General features: G+C 33.9%; 1 long non-coding RNA gene across 6 annotated transcripts; it reads left to right on the forward strand.

Moving 5' to 3' along the window:
• The first annotated feature begins 118 nt into the window (after positions 1–118).
• On the forward strand, positions 119–15,068 carry LOC147076626 (uncharacterized). Of its 6 annotated transcripts, XR_015069335.1 has the most exons (4): positions 119–372; positions 9,305–9,469; positions 12,072–12,212; positions 12,438–15,046. It is a non-coding gene; the product is annotated as an uncharacterized LOC147076626 (long non-coding RNA). The 6 variants fall into 6 exon arrangements; XR_015069334.1 differs by having other exon boundaries at positions 134–372; positions 9,305–12,212; positions 12,438–15,068; XR_015069338.1 differs by lacking the exon at positions 9,305–9,469 and having other exon boundaries at positions 134–372; positions 12,463–15,049.
• Positions 15,069–18,008: the final 2,940 nt, after the last annotated feature.

An 18,008-nucleotide genomic window follows, 5' to 3' on the forward strand; every position in this document is an offset into this window, starting at 1 on the left:
AATGCAAGTTTCTGTAAATTTTTGAAACTAGGCACCTACCTATATAAAAATCTATCTTTTTATTTTGCCATCTGGCATGTTTTGCGAATGAATGTCGGCAACACTGAATTAGTATATTAATTTGTCTATGACAGTAACAAACTACGCCGTTCTGAAGTAATAATTTAAAGACTTTGGTGTGAAATATTGAATAAAATGGAAGTAAAAACTGAAACAAACGATGGAATTTTGCGTGACGAACCGGCGGAGGTCATCAGCGACGGTGCATACCAATGGATTGACGTAAACCACTTCAAGAGGAAGGGTAAATTTGACGTGTCAGTCAAACAGGAAAACATCGGCGAAGATAGCGATAGTATCCACTTCAAGGAAGTAAGTTGATTCCTAATTTGTTTAGGCGAATGTATTCATAGTTTTGTCAGTGAAGTTGAAGTCAATTTCTAAACGGAAGTAAATTCTACAAAGCTGCAAAAACATAATTACCTACTATTCTGTTGCCGGGCTAAAACAAAATAGTGTTTGTGCATTGGTTTTTTCTTCGAAAATCCTATTTACACCAGTAGACTCGCAGACGCAACGAGAGTCAATGTTCATGGTGAGCAATTACACGGCACGATTCAGGTACCAACTCGATCGTGTTGCCGCTTGATTTTATTATACGCTTACTGTGAACAATTATAAGTAAAGCAACAAATATTTAGACATGTACCTACCTACCTATTTAGTAGATATTCTCGTAACACAGTAAGGACGTGTTTTATTACACCATCGAATAGCTATTAATTATTGATAATGATATTTTTTCTTGATTATGTCAGGCAAGCAGTTTAGGGGCCGTCCATATATGTCGTCACACTCTAAAGGGGGAGTCTGTGATGATTCGTTACGAGGGGTGGGAGTAAATGTGAGATACAAATTAAACAAAAAATAGAAAAGGATCTGAATACACATTATTGGCGATCGGGGATTTAAAGATATATACTTATTTAAAAATTAATACAGTTCTCTATTTTTTGTGGGGTGTCAAAAATGTGACGTAATATATGCAGGCGTCGGGGGGGGGGGGGGGGTAAACGTTAATGTGCCAAAATGTGTCGATGGGGAGGGGGGGCGGAGGTTAAAAATATCCACAATCGTTTCAGGTCATAATATGTAGACGCCGCTTATTACGCATCACTTTTTTACCTACATCATAAAAAACATGATTTTGTCAACCCTGTCAAAGACACACTATGAGAATGACTATCAGCAAAAGTTGATTTCAACAGATTTATGTTTAAATTATAATAACCAACTAATGTGTGCGAATAGTGTAAAAAATTGTCGTAACATTGCTAGTGGCTACAACATATTATGGTGAGGTGCATGTTAGATTTCACACGACAAGACTAAGCCCTCTTTCAGACGGGATTCCGGTGTCGAGCCACCGGCGTGGCTCGATTCCGCATTTACACATAACTAAATGGGAGCGTTCAGACGGAAGACACCCGTATCGCACTTTTTTTAAGCCACCTGTGTGGCGGAGATTCCGCATTTACACATAACTAAATGGGAACGTTCAGACGGAAGATACTCGTGTTTACTAGAATCGCACACTTTTCCTTTGCCCGCCACAATGTCAAGCCGCTCGAACTCATTATTATTTGCAAACGCGGTTTTTATTACCTTTTTTTATTCATTGCCTCGGTCGAAACTCCGGCCATCGTAATAATAATAATAATTAATACAAAGACCGCTTTGATGCGGCGACACGTGTGCTATTATTATTATTGAAATTGAATTTATCATTGAAACATAATTAATATTAATAGGCATGTTTTTTAGCTAAATAGAAATTTCTTCAAAATAAAATGCATAAATGAAAACAGTGTTTCATACTGATCCAGATTCTGAAAAAAAAATTGATATTATTCTGTTTTCAATAAAAAAGACAATTTACAGATGGTGGTGTTGGTGAGAAAATTTCTTACGATCGATTTGATGAAATTCATTATTGAAAATAGTTTATAATCAAATAGATCAGTTTGGTCGAGCATCTTCAAAATACCTACTTAAGTAGGTATGTAAATAAATAAATACTAACAAGTTTTTCTCTCAATATATTTACCATACTTTGTCGTGTAATTATTTTTATTGCTGAAGCCAGGTCTAATTACCTATTGTCTTTTCATTGAACTCCTCGGCGCTATTTATTTTGTAGATTTTAATTTATCATTGACGCATAATTAATATTAATAGGCATCTAAAATATCTAAAATTATGTGATTAAATTATAGGTACACAACTTTGGATATTTTATAGATAGGAAATATATTTTTTTATTATATGGTTAGGATGGGAATAATGAAGTTTGTATTTATCGAGCGTTCATCACTACAATGTACAATACAAAATTTGTCATTGATAGGGAACCTTTTTTTTAACATACGGTAGGTGAATTTTAAACACAGCAAATTTTTCTATGATAAAATTAGGCAATCTCATAATGTATATAAATAAGTACAAATATCACCAACAAGTTAATATTAATTTAAGTAAACAATCGAAACCGACGTTCTCTATAATTTTTTTTTATTCAATAATATGTACCTATATTTTTTACTGTCATTCAATTGAAAATTTACGCTAGGATAAAAGCGCTTGTATATCAAAATTATGAAATAAAATGTGGAACAAGTAAAAAAAATAAAAACCTTTTATTTTCTAAAAGTGTTTTTTGAATGAAATATGTAGGAAGGTACCTGCCGTTGCATGTCATGAATCATGTGTCTTTCCACGTTATATATATTTAAATCAAATAATAATACCTCAGTAGCGAAGGGTGGAGGTAGGCTGTTAAGATCCACTATATATAGTGCACACTAAACTTTATCAGGTATTAGTATTTTTTTCATTGAAATAACACCACAATTTACAGAAGCTGTTGTTTCGTTTTTTTAATTCAATTAAACCCTGCGAAACCAAGCCATAATAGATAATAGTAAAAAAATACCTATCTATAAAATATCTAAAATTATGCAATTAAACCATACATAACTTTGAATATTTTAAAGATAGAATAATTTTTTTTAATCTTTTATAGTTTGGTTTAGACAAGGCTTAATGAATTAAAAAAAAACAACCAACAAAATGTGTAATGATATTTATTCTTAATCCAACGAAAACAAATAAGTATGAATGAAAAGGTATGCACAATTTTGTCGTAACGCCCAAAATATACCAAAATTAGTATGGTTTGGTTAAGGCAGGGTTTAATTGATTTTAAAAATCTAACCAATAATATCTGTAAATTGTTCAATAAAAACAAATACGTATGACTAAAAAAGTTTAATGTGCACTAATTATGGCGGATCTTAACAGCCTACCTTCACCCTTCGCTCCTGTAATACCTAAATACATGATTGAATAGAACGGGCGTGTGTTCTTTTAGAAATGAACGTTAGCCTGCATTTTATCTACTTAACGTCTTATAACTAATTTAATCACGGTAAGTGGTATAGTGTGACATTTCGGATTAGTAGATATAAAATATTCTAAATCTAAATAAATTAACGTTTAGTATATTTTAGTTAGTTATAGTATTACTTTAGGTAAATATTAGTTGGTATTTATATGTATCTATATTAGTTATAGGTACCTGCGAAAAAGCTATTAGATATAATATAATTATTAAACAACGTATTCTATACGCATTGTATAAAATAAATGGTTTGTTATTGCTGCATCGACTAAAGAACATTTTTATTGCGGCAAGTAATTATTTATTTATGATTCAACGTCGTAATAATAATACGTAATAATAATAATAGTATTGTATTCGTCGACCAACATGTGATTATTATTATATTACTAGCTGAAGTACCCGGCTTCGCACAGGGTCGCTTCGTGGTTATATTTATCTTAGATATTTGAAAAATAATAAAAGGTAATTATTTTTTAATATTAAAATATCAGTGTAATACAATATGGCAATATGAAAATAATTCTAATAGGAGTAAAGGTCAAACATAAGAACACTAAATTAAAATCGAATCCAAAATATTAAAACGTTATTAATGTTATTAATATGTAGTAAAAAAAAAAAAACAAAATTAGATGGAACAAACAAACAACAAACTTTGTATTTTATATAATAATAATTTAGAAACCATCGCAGGTGTGCGCACAACAACTGACAAAAGTTTCATCGCAATCGGATGAATGGTATAGGAACGCATACGAATAGTAGAAGAAGATGATTTTCTAATTCAGAAATCTTTGTGGGCATGCGCATGACAACTCACCAAAGTTTCATTGCAATCGGATTAATGGTATAGGAACGCATACGAATAGAAGAAGAAGAAGATGGTTGTACTAATTCAAAAACCTTCGCGGGCGTGTGCACAACAACTGGTCAAAATTTCATCACAATCGGATGAATGGCATAAGAACGCATACAAATAGAAGAAGAAAAAGATGGTTTTACTAATTCAGAAACCTTTGCGGGCGTGCGCACAACAACTGGTCAAAACTTCATCACAATCGGATGAATGGCATAAGAACGCATACAAATAGAAGAAGAAAAAGATGATTGTACTAATTCGGAAACCTTTGCGGGCAAGGGCACAACACTTGATCAAAATGTCATTGCAATCGGATGAATGGTATAGGAACGCATACGAATAGAAGTAGAACATGATTTTCTAATTCAGAAATCTTCGTGGGCATGCGCACGACAACTCACCAAAGTTTCATTGAAATCGGATGAATGGTATAGGAACGCATACGAATAGAAGAAGATAGAATAGAAGAAGAAGATGGTTGTACTAATTCAGAAACCTTCGCGGGTGTTGGCACAACAACTGACAAAAGTTTCATCGCAATCGGATGAATGGTATAGGAACGCATACAAATAGTAGAAGAAGATGATTTTCTAATTCAGAAATCTTTGTGGGCATGCGCATGACAACTCACCAAAGTTTCGTTGCAATCGGATTAATGGTATAGGAACGCATACGAATAGAAGAAGAAGAAGATGGTTGTACTAATTCAAAAACCTTCGCGGGCGTGTGCACAACAACTGGTCAAAATTTCATCACAATCGGATGAATGGCATAAGAACGCATACAAATAGAAGAAGAAAAAGATGATTGTACTAATTCGGAAACCTTTGCGGACAAGGGCACAACACTTGATCAAAATGTCATTGCAATCGGATGAATGGTATAGGAACGCATACGAATAGAAGTAGAACATGATTTTCTAATTCAGAAATCTTCGTGGGCATGCGCACGACAACTCACCAAAGTTTCATTGAAATCGGATGAATGGTATAGGAACGCATACGAATAGAAGAAGATAGAATAGAAGAAGAAGATGGTTGTACTAATTCAGAAACCTTCGCGGGTGTTGGCACAACAACTGACAAAAGTTTCATCGCAATCGGATGAATGGTATAGGAACGCATACAAATAGTAGAAGAAGATGATTTTCTAATTCAGAAATCTTTGTGGGCATGCGCATGACAACTCACCAAAGTTTCGTTGCAATCGGATTAATGGTATAGGAACGCATACGAATAGAAGAAGAAGAAGATGGTTGTACTAATTCAAAAACCTTCGCGGGCGTGTGCACAACAACTGGTCAAAATTTCATCACAATCGGATGAATGGCATAAGAACGCATACAAATAGAAGAAGAAAAAGATGATTGTACTAATTCGGAAACCTTTGCGGGCAAGGGCACAACACTTGATCAAAATGTCATTGCAATCGGATGAATGGTATAGGAACGCATACGAATAGAAGTAGAACATGATTTTCTAATTCAGAAATCTTCGTGGGCATGCGCACGACAACTCACCAAAGTTTCATTGAAATCGGATGAATGGTATAGGAACGCATACGAATAGAAGAAGATAGAATAGAAGAAGAAGATGGTTGTACTAATTCAGAAACCTTCGCGGGTGTTGGCACAATTACTGACGAAATTTTTATTGCAATCGGATGAATGGAATAGAAACGCATACGAATAGAAGAATATAGAATAGAAGAAGAAGAAGAAGAAGAAGAAGATAGTTGTACTAATTCAAAAACCATTGCGGATGTTACCACAACAACTGACGAAGGTTTCATCGCAATCGGATGAATGGTATAGGGACCATACGAATAAAAGAAGATAGATTGAAGAAGAAGAAGAAGATGGTTGTACTAATTCAGAAACCTTCGCGGGTGTTGGCACAATTACTGACGAAAATTTTATTGCAATCGGATGAATGGAATAGGAACGCATACGAATAGAAAAATATAGAATAGAAGAAGAAGAAGAAGATGGTTGTACTAATTCAAAAACCATTGCGGGTGTTACCATAAAAACTGACGAAGGTTTCATTGCAATCGGATGAATGGTATAAGGACCATACGAATAAAAGAAGATAGAATGAAGAAGAAGAAGAAGAAGAAGAAGATGGTTGTACTATTTCAGTAACCTTTGCGGGTGTTAACACAACAACTGACGAAGGTTTCATCGCAATCGGATGAATGGTATAGGTACCATGCGAATAAAAGAAGATAGAATGAAGAAGAAGAAGAAAATGATGATTTTTCTAATTCAAAAACCTTCATGGGTGTGCATATAACCACTTACCAAAATTTCATTGCAATCGGATGAATGGTATAGGAACCATACGAATAGAAAAATATAGAATAGAAGAAGAAGAAGAAGATGGTTGTACTTATTCAAAAACCATTGCGGGTGTTACCACAAAAACTGACGAAGGTTTCATTGGAATCGGATGAATGGTATAGGGACCATACGAATAAAAGAAGATAGAATGAAGAAGAAGAAGAAGAAGAAGATAATTGTACTATTTCAGAAACCTTTGCGGGTGTTAACACAACAACTGACAAAGGTTTCATCGCAATCGGATGAATGGTATAGGAACCATACGAATAAAAGAAGATAGAATGAAGAAGAAGAAGAAAATGATGATTTTTCTAATTCAGAAACCTTCATGGGTGTGCATACAACCACTTACCAAAATTTCATTGCAATCGGATGAATGGTATAGGAACCATACGAATAGAAAAATATAGAATAGAAGAAGAAGAAGATGATGATTTTTCTAATTCAGAAACCTTTATGGGTGTGCATACAACCACTTACCAAAATTTCATCGCAATCGGATGAATGGTATAGGAACGCATACGGGACAGACACACAGAGACAGACATACAGACATTCATTTTTATATATTAGTATAGCCTATACTCTTCGCGCAAGTGCAAGCAATAAGTTTACAAAGTTTTATCGCAATCGGATGAACGGTATGGCTGCGCATTCAATACGAACAAACAAACACACAAATATTAATTTTTATATATTAGATTATTAATTAGACGAACGTAATGAAACCGCACCATTTAAATTAAACCGCCTAACGCAAAATTGGTTTTACCTTTCACATTTTTGTACTGTGTTTTCGAAATATATTTAGAAATTGAACGATCTTTTGACTTATAGATATGAAATTTTCGGTACATGTAGGAGAAGGGTGTACAAAATGGCATAGTGTTTAGTTTAATGAAAAAAATAATATCAAAACGTATAATTTATTATAAAAACGGAGCACGAATAAAGTAAAACTACTTTAAAAATAAGAAGTAAAAACGTGTAGTTAAAAATAATTTCACCCCTCCGGTTGTACAAAATGGTAAACGACATAAATATTTGTCAAAAATAGAAACAAAAATATATTATCAAATAAAAATTTCATATTTTGACATTCAATTTCCACTGGAAAAGTAGTCATAAATCTTCCAAGATGTTTATCTCCGTTTTTATTGTTTTATTTCTATTTAAAAAATGCCTTCTTTAAGTTCTTCCATTCATTTTCACAGCTTAAACTGCCTGATTTATTTTCATTGTATCCCATGTCTCTTACAGAGTTTTACGTAGGTAATTTCGGAACATAATCTTTCAGAAACAATAAAATCATAAATCACATAATATGCCGTTTTAGCCTACCATAATGTATGCCATTTTATCCCAATCAAATGAATTTGGCAAATTCGTAAAAAAAAATGCAGTATACACTTCAGTAATTATGATAAATTTACATCGTAACACTAATAACGGCTACTTAAGCTGGTTTATATATATATATATATATATAGATTTAATAATATAAAATACATGTAATATTACCTCTTGTCGACAAGCTGCAAAAATATTCGTTTGGTTCACAAATCTTTCCACTGTATCTTCTTGTACGGCTGTTTTGAGTAAACTCAATATGGCTGAATATTTAAAAGAAGGGTCATGCATTGTTCCTGAGCTAGTTGCATCATGTTAGACTGCACCATTTCGCCAGTAGAGCAAAAGTTTATTTTTCCCCACTGTGCCATTTTGAACACATTTCCCCTACTATGAATGATAGACTATTAATCCTTACAGCGCTGACAGCACAGCTGTTGTATCCTCATTTGGTGGCCATTATATATAATCAGCATGTTATTTAAACGTGGTATTTAAATAATAATTAAATGTTCCGTGGTGAAGCGATTAAACGTAATAATTAACTCAAATCATATAATGTTGCACTTGTGGCAGTTTAGTTGTGATTGTGCGATATGAATTCAGTGGCTGCTATAGCCACTGCAGTGTAGAGTGGCTGGATTCTTCGGTGGCTCGACACCGGAATCCCGTCTGTGAGAGCTCTAAGGTGAGGCAGACAAAAGTACGCGATGTGATAGTAATATATTTTGCGACTTGCCATTTCTAACTGTGTCGAATTGTCTATTGCGCTGTACTTATATATATATTTGTTTGCATATCCGGCATGTGGCAATTTAATTATGCAGGACGGTTATTCTCATTTGCATACGCTCACCTCTACCCGCATTAAATATGCATACGCTCACCTTTCGATACCGGTTTTCCTAAAGTCAATAGCGGTCACCTCGTCTCACCCGGTCGACGGGTTTTTGAAAGTCACCTTTACTCGACCGGTCAACGGGTTATTCAAAGTCAGTCTCGGTCAAGCATATCCTGCACATGTCTAGACATGTTATCGGCACGTACGATTTGTGTAAGTATAAAACTCCGCATACTACCTGTATTTGATATAGTCTTGGTTCATTCTCGTTACTGTAAACATGGATAATATAATTAACCTCTCCGACATCCTTGATTCTGGGGATTTTGAAATTTCGTGGGACGATACGACGCCAGTTGCCACCAACCTCCTATTATTCCGCTAGCCGGCATTCGAGTGCGGACTCCTGCAAAAATCAATAAACTTGTTAAAGGTAATATCGTATTCCAGAGCCTGCCGGATCCACCGCCCTCTGTCGTCGTCGAAGATGTCAATCCCCCCGGACACAAAGAAAAGGACATGTTGCTGAAGAACTTCGCCTTTGCTGTATCTGCCTTTTCCCCCCTCTAGATATTGCTAAACTAATAAAATGGCATTGTACTAGGATATTGCCCAGTGAGTATGGTGGCCACTAATAGCGGCAGAATGAGCTGTGGGAGGCCTACCCCAGCGGTAGATTAACTCCGGTTGATCATAATGGTTTCACTGTTTTACAGTACCTACACTAAACTTTGTCAGTCAAACGTATTTGCTTTCATTGAATTCAGACTACAATGTGTAGTTTTTTAAATTCCATGAAACACTGTCTAATCCAAGCCATGGTATAAATAAGTCAAAATATGTGTTTATCCACTAAAAATATTTATAATTATGCCTTTAATCAATACATCATTTTAGATATTTAATAGATATAAGAATATTTTTTATCGTTTTTTGGTTGGTAAGGTGGGGCGGGGCATAATAAATTTTTAATATTATGTTTTCTTATTTCAACGAAAACAAATAAGTAGAAATAATATGAATTATATGAAAATAAATAGAAATACCGAATCGCCCTAAGCTTACCTTAATTTTTAAGTTTTGTGGGGGCAGGATGTGAATGAATTTTAAAAACTAACCAACAACTGAACTTGAAAATGAAAATTGTATTATTTGTTCAATGACAGCAAATGCGTCTGATTAGTTGTGCGGATCTTGACGGCCAACTGTTCGCGCAACAAGTAATGTTGATAGAAAACACAGTTTTTCATTAAAAATTGTAAAATTTGTATTGTTTCATTAGATTTACTGTATGTATGGAATAGATAAATAGAATATCAGGGTTAATGGCTTCGTTGGCTTTGCTGGCACATACGCACTCTTTTATCGACATTCTCCATGACCGTTTCGCATGAATGTGGCTGAATTTCGTTGATACAGTGTTCAATTTACTTCTTTGAGGCTTGTTGGCATAAACCTTAGACTTCAAAAAACTCTTAAAGAAAAAAGGACGACGCCGTTAAATCGCATGATCTGGGCAGCCATTTCTTGTCACTAAAACGGGAAATTATTCGTCCAGGAAATGGATCATGCAGTATTTGAATTATTTCTCGGGATGTATGGCATAAACCTTAGACTTCAAAAAACTCTTAAAGAAAAAAGGACGACGCCGTTAAATCGCATGATCTGGGCAGCCATTTCTTGTCACTAAAACGGGAAATTATTCGTCCAGGAAATGGATCATGCAGTATTTGAATTATTTCTCGGGATGTATGGCATGTGGTATCGGCTTGAAGAACTCACATGTTATCCACATCTTTCTCTTGCAATTTAGGTTAAAAAAAGTTGGAATATCAAAAAATGGTCCGATGATGCCTCCAGCCATTTCCGACTCAAGTAAAAAGCCGATACATTCACTACGACTGCTCCTACCTTTTCCGCTCCTCCCGTTGTTGTCAATGGATGACCTGTCATAGTCCTATAGAGCAGCGGTACTCAACCGGTGGTCCGTGAGAGAATTTTGGTAATCCGATGAGTAATTGTAATACATTTGCTATTTTCGTATTTATTAAATAGTTTCAGTATATTCTTATAATATTTTTCCGGATTTAGCTAATAAGCCAATTGACTACTTCCAAAGGACTAGTGACAAATTTTGAAAGCAAAAAGTTCATTAGCATTGTTGAAGATAAGTCCTTGGTAAAATGTTCTTATTTGATAGCACTTCAAATCGCGAAATGTAAAAAACCGTATACGTTTGGAGAAGATTTAATTTCGTCTTGCCTGTTGTCTTGCCAAACTGAAAGGAATTTCTATGTCCGCTAGCAAAGTGCAACGCAGAAATGAAGACATGGCTGAAGATATTGAAAATCAAGTGATCGCACTTATGAAAAATTCTACGTTTTATTCGATTCAACTCGACGAAATATCAGACAACTTAACAAAGCTATTCTTCTTTGTTTTGTCAGGTTTGATTGCCTGATTATAGGATGAACACCTCTGTTCGCTATCCTTACCGGGTAGAACAACCGGGTCTCAAAACTTCAATGAAATTAATGGTTATTTCCTGTAACACAGTATAGAATGGAAGAAATGTATGGGGGTGTGCATAGATGATGTCACAAGCATTACTGGACATCGTTCAGAAGTTGTGCAAAAGTTAAAGACGTTGGACACCCAGATATCTTGTTTACTCATTGGATTTTACATCGTGAGTAACGTGTTGCAAAAAATTTATCTCCAGAACTGCACGGAGTATCTTATGTAATTAAAATTGTAATCGAAATTTGCCACACGCAAGGAGCATCTCGAAATGTCCAATTCTTGACCGCGGTGCCGAATAATTGATGTTTTGGTCTACCAGCAACACTCTAACGAACTGTTTCGATGTTTTGGGTTGAATGACTTTTTGAAGTACGGCCTGACTGTATACGATCACCAATTAATTGATCCAGTACCTGAATTTTTTTAACTAATCTCTTCACAGGTGATGAAGTTAAATCACTATTCCGACCTTATTTTTTAAAATATTGATCAATAATGAGAACGCGTTGTTCGTTCGTGTAGCACTCCATTTTTAATATTCCTGAATTATCCTGAGTTGACGACACTTTACTGCACAAATGGCGCAACATACGTATCTTGCGTGAATTTTTGGACACCTTTACATTAATAATCATAGGTAATATTATTCTATTATTACAGTTATACTTTATATTAATAATTATGTTATTTGCAGAAGCTTGAAAACGGTATGATTAATATAAAGTCTGAGAATGATGATGAAGGAATCGTCATCAAAGAAAAATTTGATGACAACGCAATCAACCACATTAAAAATTAGAATCCTCGACCTAGCTGCTCTCATCATATAGATCAAGTAGGTACGATCAAATATAAAGTTTAATTTTAAGCTCGACAGAACTTTAAATTGTCATAGTAGGTAACACGTTAACTTTTAATAATTTTTACACACTTTTTAATATTTTAAAACAATTAACTATCAAACCAAATAGTACCTATCAATCCGATATTAGGGGACACAATCATAAATTATTTATTTTAATATAATTAAATTGAACATACCAACTCTATGTTTTTATAGATCTCTACTCAGCAGTATTTCAAAGTATGTTACAGTAAACCACTGGACATCGTGAGAAAAGATACAGTGGACAATAACCTGGTCTACAATAAAATAGCACATGCAACCAATTACGTCAGAGATATGACAAAACACCATTCAGAGATAACAATAGATGAACAAAACATCAAAAAGGGAGTTCAGAATATATACGTGCACAAGGAAGTTCGAATTATGTTGAGAAGTCATACATTTTTTCCGCGTAACTTTATTTACAAAGACTGTTGTGGAGTGTTTGGTTCTGTAAATCATCTAAATAGTCAATGCATTTCGTGCATGAAGTATAAGCAGATTGAGTCATATGAGACGCATACTGGCGAAAAACATAGTGAATGCAATGATCAATCATATAAAATATCGAAGCGTGGTATTCACAAGAAAACACATACTGGAGAAAAAAAACTTCAATGCGATGTGTGTTTTAAATTTTTTCAGCGAAATAGTGAAATCAAAAAACTTAAAATTATACATACTGACGAAAAACCACATCAATGCGATGTGTGTTTTAAAAGATTTCTGCAAATGATTAATCATAAAAACATAAAATGATACATACTGGCGAAAAACCACTTCAATGCGATGTGTGCTTTAAAAGATTTCTGCAAAATGCTCATCTCAAAACACACAAAATGACACATACTGGTGAGAAACCACATCAATGCGATGTGTATTTTAAAAGATTTCAATTCAATTGTAATCTCAAAAAACATAAAATGACACATACTGGCGAAAAACCACATCAATGCGATGTGTGTTTTAATAGATTTCTGCAAACTGGTCATCTTAAAACACACAAAATGACACACACTGGTGAAAAACCACATCAATGCGATGTGTGTTTTAATTTTTTTCAGCGAAATATTGACCTCAAAAAACATAAAATAATACATACTGGCAAAAAACAACATCAATGCGATGTGTGTTTAAAAGATTTCTGCAAACTGGTCATCTCAAAACACACAAATGGACACACACTGGTGAAAAACCACATCAATGCGATGTGTCTTTTAAAAGATTTGTGCAAATTAGTAGTCTCAAAATTCATAAATTGACACATACTAGTGACAAACCACATCAATGCGAGGTATGCATATATAAATGTACGAAGCTCAGTAATCTTAAAAGGCAAAAATTGAGACATTCGAGTGGAAAACCATAACAGTTCAGTTTGTTACAAAAAAAATATATTTTTGTTTGCTATCAATTCGTTACATCGATCACAACTGCAAACAACTAAGCCATCCTTACTTATAACATTTTCAATTTCTATAGTAATTCTAATGCAAATACTAGCAATGAAGATGTTTTAAAAGTGTATGTGGCAATATTTTAAATGTATATCCCTTTAAATAATATTATTAACTAGTGTCTATATAATAATTTATTTTTGTTTTAATTGGTTTTCATTATAATACTTTTACTTAAATATACGTTGGTTAAAACTAATTGAAACATTCAGCCATTAAAATGCAAAATTATCTGTTTCCTAAGTGTTAATTAATAATTATGTTTGTGAATTTAAAAAAAAAGTGAAAACTAGATATACAAAAGGGTCCGAAAAGAAACAACTACACTACTGTCATTAAGTCTTGTAGCCTGTTATTTTAAAAAAAGAATATAGTCAACGTATACCTATCTAAAAGTAATAAAAAAATATATGTTGCAATATTGCGATTTACAATAAAAAAACCCTAAACCCTACATGAATAACCTATTCAGCAAATTATTCTTAACCGTCGAGATCGAGCAATGCTAATATTGATACGCCTTTATCTCAGATCTGCCATTGCGAGTGTTGGCGATAGACCAAAGGAAAAAGCGCGAACTTGTGCTTACCCATATGGTGGGGTGAGACAGGGTGAAGTAGTACTTATCTCAGAGCCCTACTCCTTTTGCTTATCAGAAATCTTCGTTACTTGCTAGTTTTATACGTCATATTACCTAACTTTACATTTGTTATTATTCAATTCTTAAAGTTTACCAGTCAGTCCAGTCAGTAAGATGACTGTAGCTGTAGTATAATAGTGATCAAATATCTATTGTTTAATGTATCAAATTATTCTGCAATAATATTTTCCTAGCGAATGAATTTCCAGCAAACACCTCTTAGCTAGATCAGCAAGTTGATTGGCGATATTAGATACGGTATATTTTTACATCATAGCACAACACATTATAACATTACGGTGTATTAGCCGAATAATCATTTTTCGTGGTGTCATATTTTCTTACGACTGCAATAATAAATAATATTTCACAAGCTACTCGGTTTAAAACGCTGACTCTATAATTAGTCCAATATGATTATGTACCAGAGCTTAATGTTAATGTTTTACTTTTTATTGTATAAATAACGAAGAATAATTTATGTAAATGTCACTCGAATCCAAGTACCTAGCTCGTAACTATCTCAGTAGATTATATGTACTATAATTGTATAATATACTATTTTACCGATACGCTGCTAATAAATCTCACCCTGCTACATCGTAGACTTCATTATCATCATCCTCAACCCACACATAATAATACCACAGTAGTGACCCAACATGACTTATAACAAAATATTGGTTCCTCTGCTAACAATGAATCATTACTTAGAAATAAAACCTTATCAATTAGGTATCTAGTTTACCTTTCTATGGCTATATTCCCATCGATTTTAATTGATTCTCATTCCACCCAAATTCTTACCTACCTGCTTTAAATTATCAGTAATAAAAACGAGTCACGGACAACCAAGTTATGAGGCTATCACATAAATGTATTGTGACGTCACCGTGGTCGAACTCGGAAACCCCGGATATATGTCCAGCGCATTACGCGCTGCACTACGAGGGCCGCTGTAATCAAAGACATCTGGTAACTGTCAAATTGATGCAAGAAAAGTTCTAGTCGTGATTTCGTTCAAAGGGAGAGGTGTGAATGAAAAAATCATATATTCCCGAGCGTAACCACAAGTTATTTTATTTATGCACAGTTTTTACATTTTTACAAGTATTTTATTTTTTACATAATAAGTTATACATAAACATAAATAATTAAAATAGGAAGAAAGAAAGGAATCTTACTAATATACACAATAGTGGGGTTTTACATTATATAAAACCACCTTCCCACTTCGCAACATTATATGGCCAACAGGTGTTTGTTCACCCTATCAGACGCCCCTGGGGAATTTTCTGCAGGTAGGTAAGTAATTATTATTTGCAAACAGTGGGACATTTTAAAGTTTTTTAAATAACCAGTTTTTGAAACTTTCCCGACCATAATGATGCATTGATTTACGACTCACTCTCAACGTCGCATTATATGCTTATAATAATATGCATTATATTATGTTGAAAAATACAAGTAAAACAAAGAATACAATTAATATAATAATTATACAAGAAAAGAGAAGAAAAAGGTTCTTATATAAATTTAAAATAAAGCAAACATATTTTATTATTAACAGTAAAATTACATCTTTAACCTATTTATAGATTACGTTAATCTATCTATAGTAGATATTACAATAACACTACATAATATTATTATATTTAATCTAAGGCAAACTATTTAACAGTTTTCAGCAATATAATAAAAATGAATAGACCATTTCATCATCATCAACTGGCGTCGATCCACTGGTTGATGAAGGCTTCTCATAGCTCCTTCCACTCTTCTCAGTATCGATCATCGCTGTCTATCGAACATTATTAGTTCGTCTATCCAGCGGGTTTAAGCGTGTATTTGTGGTCATTAAGTGACGTATGGAAAACACTAACGATATGACAGGATTTACCCATCAGTTGTCTACTCACCGAGCAACATGTCCAGCAAATTATTATTTAATCTGGTTGGCGACATCTCTATCACATCGCGTACTATCACGTAATGTCACGGTATTTTGATATTTGTTTGATGTATGTCAATCACAAAATAGTATAATAATCGGAATTAGATACAAGAATAAGTGATGGTCCTTACAATAGGCGAACACAGAGCATAATTAAAAATCAAACAATAAATATAGTTCTGAAATATATAATAGAGAGCTATTACAAATCAATCAAAGTGAAAAACACTTAGGTATCTAATACTTTAATAAGTCCAGTTACAATAAGTAGTAGATTTTGGAGCAATATAATTTAGTAAAAGAGGTGTGAAAACTAAACAGTTTTCGATCACTATAATGATTCATAGTTATTAAGAGTGATGCTACCAGACAATAGTAACCTGAATTGGCTTTATCTGTTTGAATGTGTAAATTGAAATGACGTAAGGATAAATTTAATATTTAATCTGTGCGTGTTAAATTTAATTCTTGACAGTAAGAATTCTAAGCGTTCTGAAAGACTATTGATTAATTTAAATCTATATATATAGGTAAAAGAAAGTCGGGTTAGTTACACCATTTATAACTCGAGAACGGCTGGACCGATTTTTACGATCTTTCATTTGTAGGATTTGTCTCAGCCCCGAATAGCATAATAACTATTAAAACATCGGAAAAATTCAAGGAAAAGAAAATTTTGAATAAAATTTATTTTCTCATACATTTTGACATTTTGAACAATGGACCATTCGCGCATTTGAAAATAAAAGTAAATCACAAAAAATTTAAATCCGTATACAACGCCATCTCTGATTCATGACAGAAACAATAAGCAACTAACAAACAAAAGAAAGAATGATAGTCGAAATGTCTAACTGTCAATGGTGTAGTGTGCCCAACATTTCGTGCTTCATGTCAACAGCTCAATTTGCTAGAAAACGATACTCATTGCGATATGACAATCGCTGAAGCAATTGTTTCTGCATCTATAAGTCAGATACGCACTTTATCTACTATCATTATTTCGACATGCTTCCCATCGAATCCACCTGAACTGTAGAACAAATACAAGGATGACATGTCAGAAGACATTTTACATCGAATTCGTGTCAGTTCAGGGAATCCCGATCTCGAGGTGAATGAGGAGATACATAACCAGGCTTTGCTTTTGCTCGAAGACATGTGTTACCTCACGTGCAGCAATTTGTTAGTTAGGAATGCCAACGCCACATCGTGGAATGTACGACGCTTTCAATCGAGAATTGGAACATGAATGTGAATATTATGATCGAGATGCATTGAACCAATCAGTTTGAATGAATGTACTACTGTTGAATCCCCAACAGAAAGAAGTGTACGATACATCAATGAATGATGAAAATGGTGGCTTATTTTTCCTCGAGGCGCCCGGTGGAAGTATGAAGACATTCCGCATGTCATTGATTTTGGATACTGTGAGTGCGAGATCTGAAAATGCTGTAGCAAATGCTTCTTCTGGGATAGCGGCCAGGTTGCTAGAAGGATGCCGAACGCCTCATTCAAAGTTGAAATTGCCCTTAAACCTGCAAACGACTGAAAAACCGACATGCAACATTGCGAAACACTCAGTAATGGCCCAAGTTTTATTAGCAAGTAAAATCATCAACTGGGATGAATGTAAAATGGCGCACAAACGCGCATTGAAAGCACTTAATCGAACTATGAAAGATCTG

The sequence above is a fragment of the Rhyacophila brunnea genome, unplaced genomic scaffold, assembly GCF_057557595.1.
Source record: "Rhyacophila brunnea isolate RB1 unplaced genomic scaffold, BYU_Rbru_1.0 scaffold_13, whole genome shotgun sequence".
In the NCBI taxonomy this organism is placed as follows: Eukaryota; Metazoa; Arthropoda; class Insecta; order Trichoptera; family Rhyacophilidae; genus Rhyacophila; species Rhyacophila brunnea.